This window comes from Amphiprion ocellaris, chromosome 1 (assembly GCF_022539595.1).
Source record: "Amphiprion ocellaris isolate individual 3 ecotype Okinawa chromosome 1, ASM2253959v1, whole genome shotgun sequence".
In the NCBI taxonomy this organism is placed as follows: Eukaryota; Metazoa; Chordata; class Actinopteri; family Pomacentridae; genus Amphiprion; species Amphiprion ocellaris.
In genome coordinates, this window is record NC_072766.1 from 18263718 (window position 1) to 18271476 (window position 7759).

The 7759-nt window shown below is 37.4% G+C and overlaps 1 long non-coding RNA gene across 1 annotated transcript; it reads right to left on the minus strand.

The window, feature by feature from the left end:
- Positions 1–2785: 2785 nt before the first annotated feature.
- LOC129350382 (uncharacterized) lies at positions 2786–6000 on the minus strand. The gene is made up of 3 exons (XR_008603772.1): positions 5913–6000; positions 4893–4993; positions 2786–3043 (listed from the first exon to the last, which is right to left on the minus strand). It is a non-coding gene; the product is annotated as an uncharacterized LOC129350382 (long non-coding RNA).
- Between the last annotated feature and the right edge of the window lie 1759 nt (positions 6001–7759).

Here is a 7759-nt window from a genome sequence, read left to right on the forward strand (position 1 = left end):
TATATTCCACCCAACATCCATTAACATAAACTTAAAAAGTTCGTTCAAAGGAATATTCCACCTAAAATCATTCAATGTAGACTAAAAAATCTTGGTGTAAAGGAGTATTCCACCTTAAATGTAGACCTAAAGGATGGTTTGGAGTAATATTCTCCTCTAAAATCTTCCAATGTAGACCTAAAAGGTTGATCTGATGGTATATCCTACCAACATCCTGGAACATTTACCTAAAAGGTTGGTTTAATGGTACATTCCCAGAAGAACCCTTGAACATTGGGCTTAATGGTATATTCCACCCAAAATACTTGTACATATACCAAGAAGTCAGTGTAAAGGAAATGTAGACCTAAAAGGATTGTTTAAAGGAATATTTAAACTATTATTTTCATTATTTAATAATCTGTTATCAGTCAGAACCCTGGCAAACTTATTTTCATCAGTTTTTTTAGTGGAAGTCACAAATAAAGGAGCTCTTGGTTTTTCCCGGTGTTACTAAGTCAAAAGCTGCTGTTTCAACACAGATACGTTCACATGCATCCACAAACCTCTCAGCACTCAAACACCCACAGACAGGTGGCCGGCTGGGCCGAGGCTCAGATCCACGAGTCAGGGAGTCTGTGAACTTGGTGGTCCAGTAGAAGTCCACAAGTCAGTGTTGGCTTTGAACACAGCGACTGGCTGCCATCAGGTGGACCGGCTCGTCCTCGTAGGGCTCCTCCTGTAGCCTTGAGGGGACCACAGGAACATTCAGTAGCTGTTGGAGTTCTTCCTGTCAGGTTCGTGGTAGAACGGCTCTGAAGAATCTTGTACTTGTCTTATCTGGAACAATCTAACAGCCTAAACTGTTAACAGCGGTGTAAAGAAGCAAACACACAGGCACAGATTAGAACTCCAACTAGATTTATTTTAGAAAACAAATCAACTTAGAGGCATTTGTTCCCACATGTGGCTGAATAGGAGGCCGTCCAATCAGGTTCGAGGTCTTCACTCTGTAGGTTGTTTGTTTGGTGAGACTCTTGGACCTCCATCAGCTGACATGGATGTTTGATGGTCTTCTTCTCCAGTGCCAGATGATTCATCCATGAATTCAGCAGCTACAGACTGAAATGAAGCTCATGCTGCCGTTATTGAATTCCTGTTCCAGATCAAATGTTCAGAGCTCACCTTGAATGCATGCCGTCTGCTGTCTGATAGATTTTCTCATTGTAGTCTTCAATAAAGTCTTTTTCCTCATGTCAGGATGTGGTGAGACTCTTTCTCAGTCTCTGCAGACGTCCCTCATTGTGCATCTCCAGAAAAGAAACAGAAAAACTGGTCACTGCTTCAGCATCAAACGCTCTCCAGCATTGAGAGTGTTTTAGGAATTCATTCATTGTGTTGTGAACTTTGAAGGAGCAGAAACTTTACAGCTGCCAAAGATACGAGCTCCAATTCTGTATGTTTTAGGAAATCAAGTTCATCAAATGAACACTTGATTATTGCTGATAAATTACTGAAGAAATCCAACATAAAAACCTGTAAACTCTCAGGCAGCTTTTGTTAAAGTTTGTCTATAATTCTATCATCATGTTCTGGAACCAGGACTCTACAGAAGTTCCTTCAAACAGATACTTGTGTGTTTCTATTTAAGGCCTCAGGTTTGAACGTACAGCAGAGGATTAGAAAGGAGTGATTTTAATGTTTAAATCAGTCCAGTAAATGTTTGGCATGAAAATTATTAAAATTTTGATTTAGATAGATTTGTGTCAAACAATATTGTAGAGTCTCACTTAAATATATCCAAATGAGTTCAGTGTATTTACATTTTATATAATATTTGATTTCTTAATCTCAATACTATAGGGTCTGACCCTAAATATTATAATAATGATGTCAATTTAAATAATATTTTAGTGCAGAGTCATAAACTTTAATCAGCTAAACTTGCATAATAAATATCACTGTACAATCTTAACCTGAACATTCATATTATTGAGGTAAATTTACATAAATCATGATATTCTAGAGTCTTAACTGGAATATTTCTAACATTAATCGTTTTGTATTGTGCTGATAAACAACAATAACCCGACTTTCAGATAATATTTGTTGTCTGTGACTGTGAGACTAAATTCCTCCACATTCTGGAACTGGACTGAATTTCCCAAAATGGAAACATGGACAGAATTTAACACTCATGTATCCATGGCAACGCAGAAGTTTCTGCTTCTTACCAAAGTTCACAACACAAGTAAAGATTTTAATATAAAACTTCAGGGATGACTGCTAACCATAAGTATTCTGATCAATACTTCATGATCAATATCAGGACAGATGTTACAATTCCAGCTGTTGCATTAGACTGCAGTTATTCACAGAGAAATTAAAACATCACATTCCTCATAAAAACTAGATGGGACTTTTATTAAATAAAGTGTTGGTGAATAAACAGTGTAAAAAGTGCAGAGCAGCTCCATTAAATCAGGAGATGTGAGACTTCCACAGCATGGATCACCATCTGCTGTGTTGATTCATAGCTGAATGTCAGAATGAACTGAGCTAGAAAAGCTGCTTTGAGCTGCAACATTACAGTCTGACAATCCAACACCATCACAGTTTTCATCTGGTTGTTTTGCTCCAACATGCTGTGAAGTTCAGTTTTTACCTGAATCAATACAGAGATTCTATTTCCAGCCAAGACTGAAATAAAAATTAGAATGTTGTGAGGTTATTAATGCAACTAAAGCGTCTTTGAGCTTTTGGAAAAGCGCTTTATAAATAAAATTTATTATTATTATTAAATCCTTTCAGATGGAAGGATTTACTTCTAAGTTCTAATTCAAGTTTCGGTTGGAGCACATTACATTCACAAAGAAAAACAGCGAAACCTTCATAGCAACATTTAATAAACCTAAAGCTTCCCTGTTGGCTCATTGGTGGAGTTTGTTACTGAGCATCTGAACCTTAAATCCAGTGAGACGACCATCTTCAGTCGAGGCCAGTCAGAGAACTTCAAGACCTTCCATCAGCTGGACCAGATGTGGCATCATCTCCCTCTGAACATCTGGATGATAGGAGAAAAGACAGAAATCAAACACAGATCACAGAAATACAATTTATTCACTTTCATCATTTTATAAAAGTAGCATGAACTTTATTAAAACTTGACAATATCAGTAATGGAAGTAAATGTTTTTATCTCGTGATGAAGCTAAATTTAAAGTCAATTTTAATGACAGTTTATCCTGAGAGGAGTGAGAATGGAGCTTTTCTTTCCTTTTCAGAAGATTTCCTCAAAATATTCTGTTTATTATTGGCTTTAGAAGCATTTTTCTTTATTTATTTTTAGATACCTCAGACTGATACACTTTGCTGGTTTGCAGATAATTTCATGTACAATGACAATAAAGATCTTCTATTATAACATATTTTGCTAAAACAAGAACTGCAAACCTTCTCAACCATCTCTCAGGCTGCAAAATTCCAACTGCAACCAAGAATAATCTGATGTAGTTATTATTATAATCTTTACTGAACCAGCCCTGGAATTAATAAAAATCTGTATATGGATATGATTTTCTCTGATGGGACCACTATGGAAGCCGTAGTAACAATAAACTATCCTTTGAAGGGAAAGATTAGGTCTTCTTCAGGTGGATTAAAAAAAATGCTCTCCCTTAAAAAAACAAAAAAAAAATGCATACAATAAAGTAAATCTCTTCTGCACTGCACACATACTACACTTTTGTATAACTCTGGATGTCAGAGTAAAGGCAGACAGATCCACCGATCAGCCACAACATTCTGACCACTGACAGCTGAAGAGAACAACATCCATCATCTTGTTCTAATGTAACGTTCTGCTGGGAAACCTTGATGTTCATGTGGATGTTTGACATGTACCACCACCTAAACACTGCAGGACAAACAAACCCCTAGTCTCCATGGCAACAGCAGTCCTTGATGCCAGCTGTCACCCTCAGCAGGACAAACTGAAACTGCTCAGGAGTGGTCCGAGGAACACGACAGAGCTAAGCTGTTCACCTGGGTTCCACACTCCCCACATCCACATCTGATGGAGCATCTGTGGGATGGTCCAGGATCAGCCTGGTCTAGGTAGGACCCACCCTGCAACCCACAGGACCCACAGAATCCACAGGACATCCCCAGAGGTTCTGATGAACCACTGGGTCAGAGGAGTTTTAGCAGCATAAAGGGACCAACACAGTATTAGTCAGGTGGTCAGAATGTTATACTGTTATATTGTCATGCTGATTATATGATCAGTAAATGTTACCATCAATTATAACGTCCACATTGATCAGGAAAAAAAACAACTATCAGTTCATTCAGAAACTGTGGGGTTAAACCTAAAAGCACAGACCTCAACAGCAGTTTGTTTCAAAGCAAAACACCAGCCGGTTTTCACTAAAGAAGCTTTCAGAGGAACAATTAAATGACAGTTTTGTTCTCATTAAGTTCAGAGTCAGCCAAAATAATGTACACACATCAGGAAAAGAAAAACTTTTATAAATATTTCATTTGTATAAGTACTTCTACACATATAGATACCTCTTTCAAAGTTTGATCAAATCACGATAACTCTGTGTCCTGTTGTACGATGTTTTCCCAACAGATGGCGCTACCCTCATGAATGGAGCATCAGCAAGTGACGTCTACAACACAACAGAAATGTCTGGAAGCCAGTGGCCACCACTTTGAGCACCTCTTGTAATTGTAGAGGCCAATGATAACTTTTATTAATCTCGTGACGTCTGAATAAATTTGGTATTGAAATATTTATGCTAGTTTTTCTTTTCCTGATGTGTGTAAACATTATTTTGGCTGACTCTGTATAATGGGTTTCTGACAGGTCACCAGGCAACATCTTTTTATAATAATGACAAACATACCTGCATTCTACAGAAGTGATTTTCCTCATGTGCAGGTAAAGATGTGTGAGGAGCTTAGAGATGACAGAAGCAGGAGTCATCCTCACTAATTCAGCTTCCACCTAGAAACAGAAAGACCACAAACAAACACACTGATATACTCTCAAACGTTCAACCTCACAGCCTCAAAATATCTGTTTAGGAAGTGTTGTGTTCCTCAATTCTGCTGAAAGCATTGACAGACATTCTCTTACAAGGTTGTGTAAAAAGCAGCCTGTCCTCTGAGCTACTGAGAAATCTTCCTGAACAAAGTTTCTATGTGTAAATCAGCTCAACAAAAACTAAAGCCTCAGTCAGAGATAACAGGTATCGCAAATTATAAACAACTTTCTTTATTAACTCAGACTTTCTGCTTCAACCTCACATAAAAAAGGGAGTTTAGCTCATCAGGTGACTGAAAATGAACGGCTTGTGCAGTTCTAGATCCAAAAGTAGGATGTTTCAGCTCATGTTTTACTACAAATACATGCAATAATAAACAAATACAATGGCTGGTTGTTAGTTTATTCGCTATTGATGTCATTTTATATACTGGATTGAACTTGAGCAGTGGAAGAGAGAAGGAATTCAATGAAATTATGGAGATTCAGAAAGGTAATGTTGCGCAATGTTAAGTTAAGCGTGGTTCAATTCAAACCAGCTGAATGTTAAACTTCAGTGCAGCTCAACGGGTTTTAGTTAACCTTAAAGTAAAATAACTTTTTTAAAAACTAAAATACACAGCAGAGAAATACAGGTTGAGAAGGTCATTCTGCTAATGATGGACAGCTGTGGCAGCAACTAACACAGGTGTTCAGCGGTAAGTTAGCCACCTGTGTTAATTAGCCCGCTAGCTAACTTAGCCGCTTAGCTAGCTAACGCGTCCGGACCAACTGCTCAAACACGACAAAACACAACTCTTCACAAGTCGCTGACTTAACGTACAACAAGACAACTACTACTCTACTACTAACTACTGGTTAGAAGTATTTATCTTCTTACCGTGTTTTACTCCAAAAGCAAGATCAACAGCAGCCAGAGATGCTACCAGACGTGCCGACCACAGACATACACAGACTAAATACGCTAGCGTGCTGTCTTCTATAGCATCTATGGTCTGACCAATCACTGCTCTCTGGCTCCGCCCTCTGAGAATCTTGTTGTCGTTTGGCTCCACACTTGCTGGTGACCACTTCCGGTCCCACAAAATAAAAAAACGGACCTTTTTTCGTTTCTGTCTCTTACTGATTTTACTTCCTTGTTATTCTAAATATAAAATGAAAATCAAAGCATTTTTAAAATTTCGTATATCCCTTTTTGATCATGAAAAGGAAAAACGCCTTGTATTTCAATTTTAGTTTTTGTATTTTAAAACGAAAATCAAACAACCACTCGTTTTTCGTTTTTCAATACCCGTTTCAGAACGGAAAATCCAATTACCAGATGCGTACACGGACCGTAAAGGTACCACTAATAATATTGCAGTTTTAGATTCATCTAAAAGTCAAATGAAGCATCCATGCATTTCTGTTTTCTGTATACTGAAATAAATGCATGAATATTATAAAGAGCAAACACTGTCCGTTTATTCTTCAGTGGCTCAATTCACTTTAGCCTATAGGGGCAATTTGTAAAATTACATTCATTTGTTAAAAGACTCGGATTCCTCAAGCAATTCTCTTTCTAGCAGTTGAAAATGCTCTTGAAATTCCTTCCTTCCTCTCTCCAAGCCCTTTATTAGGGGACCAAATAGCATTTGGTGGGTGAACTCTGATTTGTATTCCTTCAGCTCTAATTAAATTTGCTCTGGTAATACAAAAGGAAAAAAAACTCATCAATAATAACAGCAAACAAACAAGTAGAGTGCATGCATAAAACAAGATGAACAAATCTGCTTTGGGGCTGATTGTGTTCAGATGTGCTTGATAAAAAACAACTCTGCATGCCAAAAATGAGTAAATGAAGAGGTTGTATTCAAGTTTGTGTTGTTCTTTTTTCTAGCACTTGTTCAATTCAAGGAAGGAAGTACAGATAACATTGCAAATGAGCAGGATGACTGCAAATTGCTTATTAGAGAGAGAACACAAATTGTAGACGTTTATTCTATCATGACAACAATGTTCATTCTAGGCACCGGTAGTAGCATTTTCCTCAGATTGCTGTTACCTTACACTCCACAATAATTTCTTATTGTGAACCAAATTGTTGATAGTAGAATGGATTTTTTTATATCACCAAAATGATTCTGCTCACAGGGCACTTACTGTTGTGATGAATTTTAAATGAATGCTTGCCAGAACCCTATGGCACAGACTAGTTTGGGGGCTTTTGATCCTTCATTCATAATACAAAAATGGAAGTTTATATTTTTCTATCAGATGGTCAGTTTGTGATTTTATTTGTGATTATTCTGTAACATAATAAAGTTTGATCTTTTTCTCGTGACTGCGAGCACAAGTGTAAAAGAAGGTTTGCAAGACACCAAGTTGTGAAATGAAATGTTTGCAATTGTGGTGACTACAGGAGAAGTACAACATTTCGTACTATTGCAGTTTGTGGTAAGGTGATTAGGGTTCCTTGGTAGGCAGAAAAGCAAACCAGAAGTCAATGCATCAGAAGAAATCACTGTTAAATGTCAACAATAATTATCTCATGCTTCAAATCACTATTAAGTTTTTCAGTATAAACTAAGACTGCAGTCTTTCTTTGAGTATCTTACCATAACTATAGAAAACTTGTACCATGCTATAGCTGCAAAAGCAGATGTTATACTCCAAAAACACACCGTGTGAGAGAAACAAGTGAGATCTGTTTTTATCAGTGCATTTTCTGCTATGTTCGATGGGAAT